Source organism: Tachyglossus aculeatus, chromosome 3 (assembly GCF_015852505.1).
Source record: "Tachyglossus aculeatus isolate mTacAcu1 chromosome 3, mTacAcu1.pri, whole genome shotgun sequence".
In the NCBI taxonomy this organism is placed as follows: Eukaryota; Metazoa; Chordata; class Mammalia; order Monotremata; family Tachyglossidae; genus Tachyglossus; species Tachyglossus aculeatus.
Genome location: NC_052068.1, coordinates 43,528,803 through 43,531,249, shown reverse-complemented (window position 1 = coordinate 43,531,249; position 2,447 = coordinate 43,528,803). Strand labels below are relative to the sequence as shown.

General features: G+C 41.4%; 1 non-coding gene across 1 annotated transcript; it reads right to left on the bottom strand.

The window, feature by feature from the left end:
* Positions 1 to 513: 513 nt before the first annotated feature.
* On the bottom strand, positions 514 to 651 carry LOC119926241. The gene has a single exon (XR_005450131.1). It is a non-coding gene; the product is annotated as a small nucleolar RNA SNORA7 (small nucleolar RNA).
* Positions 652 to 2,447: the final 1,796 nt, after the last annotated feature.

Sequence of the window (2,447 nt, the reverse complement as noted above, 5' to 3'; positions counted from 1 at the left end):
TATTGATTTTTCCTTCACAATATCACAAATCTGTCTTGTCCTCTCTATACAAACTGCTACTACACTGATCCAAGCACTTATCATATCCCATCTTGACTCCTGCATCAGCCTCTTTATGGACCTCACTTGCATCTTGATTCTCCCCATTCCAGTCCCTACTTCACTCTGCTGCCAAGATCATTTTTCTGAAAAACTGCTCAGCCCACATCGCCCCACTCCTCAAGAACATCCATTTTCACATCAAATACCATCGTCTTTAAACCACTCATTCATCTTGCCGCTTCCTATCTTCTTGTCTTATGTGGTCGAGTCATGTCCGACCCATAGAGAAGCCATGGGCACATCTCTTCCAGAATGCCCCACTTCCATCTAGAATCATTTTGGTAGTGTATCCGCAGAGATTTCTTGGTAAATACATGGAAGTGGTTTACCATTGCCTCCTTCTGTGCAGTAAATGAGTCTCTTCCCTCGACTCTCTCCCATGCCGCTGCTGCCCAGTACAGGTGAGTTTTGACTTGTAGCAGATTGTCTTCCATTCACTAGCCACTGCCCAAGCTAAGAATGCAATAGTTAAGCCTCTGCTTGACTCTACCTCCTGTTGTCGAAACTGGTAGTGTACTGGAAACTCTCCAGATGTGACCCTGAGAGGGGCTTCCTATCTTAACTTGCTAATTTCCTAAAACTCAGCCCACATGCTTTGCTCCTTTAATGCCAAACTAATCAATGTAATGTCATCTCAACCATCTCACCAGCACTCCTTGCCCATATCTTTCCTCTGGCCTTTAACTCCCTCTCCCTTCATGTCTGACAGACTACCACTCTCCCCATCTTTAAAGCCTTATTAAAATCACATCTTCTCCAAAGAGACCTTCCCAGTCTGAGCCCTCATTGTGCCTACTCTCTCTCCCTTCTGCATCACCTGTACACTTAGATCTGTACCTGTCAAGCACTGAATATTCACCCCACCTTCAGCCACCAGTACTTAAGTACGTGTCTCCATAATTTATTTTAATGTCTGTCTTCCTATCTCGACTATGTGTTCCTTATGGTCAGGAAGTACATCTCCTGAGAAGCAGCGTGGCTTAGTGGAAAGAGCACAGACTTGGGAGTCAGAGGTTGTGGTTTCTAAGCTCTGCTCAGCCATTTCATTCATTCATTCATTCAGCCAATCGTATTTATTGAGTGCTTACTGTGTGCAGAGCACTGTACCAAGTGCTTGGGAAGTACAAGTTGGCAACATATAGAGATGGTCCCTACCCAACAACGGGCTCTCTGTCTAGAAGGGAGAGACAGACAACAAAACAAAACATGTGGACAGGTGTCAAGTCATCAGAATAAATAGAAATAAAGCTAGATGCACATCACTAAGAAAATAAATAGAATAGTAAATATGTACAAGTAAAATAGAGTAATAAATCTGTACAAGCATATATACAGGTACTGTGGGTGGGGGGAAGGAGGTAGGGCAGGGGGGATGGGGAGAAGGAGAGGAAAAAGGGGGCTCAGTTTGTCTGCTGTGTGACCTTGGGCAAGTCACTTCACTTCTCTGTGCCTCAGTTACCTCAACTGTAAAATGGGGATTAAGACTGTGACCCCCTCGTGGGACAACCTGATAATCTTGTACTTATAACCCCAGTACTTAGAACAGTGCTTGGCACCTAGTAAGCACTTAACAAATACAATTATTATTATTATTACGATTATTATTATCATTATTATTATCATCATCAACTCTGTTGTACTCTCCCCAGCAATCTGCACACAGTAAGTGCTCAGTAAATACTACTGATTGATCGATCCTCATCCTATCACCATACTAAGCCCAGTAAAAGAACACTAGCTCCACCCTTTCCAATGTGTCATAATGATATGTTGACAAAGTGAGGAAGTTCATATGCCTGTTCACTACCCTACATTTTAAAATAAATTGATCTGACATGCATAATAGCAATCAGATTCATAGATTTTAGATTTGCTCTTGTTGGAATATCAACACATTTAAAGGTTATGAGGTACTGCAGTGAGAAACCTTCACTGTTTATACGGAGCAGTTATGTTTAAATGCATTGTGTACTCACAATTTAAACAGTTCTCTTTTATTTTATTTGAAATCATGGCTACTCCTAAGCCGATTTGTGCTTTTCTAGCAATTGAAAGTGTTTAGTAAAATATTTCTCCAACTGATCTTGCTAAGTAACAGAAAAATTCGATTCAAATTGCAAAATTTCCAAAATTTGATTGGCCAGTACTGGTGACATATTTGATCGTTTATTCTAAATCCTTACTCATTGTCAGGCCTTAAATGAGAATAACCCTACTCTCAAACTTTTCTCCTTGATTCAGTGGTAAGGGTAAGCCACTGAAAGGTATGATAATTTGCAAACTGTGGAAAAGTGTAAGTGTGGAAAAGCAGGCCTCTCTGGGGTGGTTCAAAGCTGGATTCACTG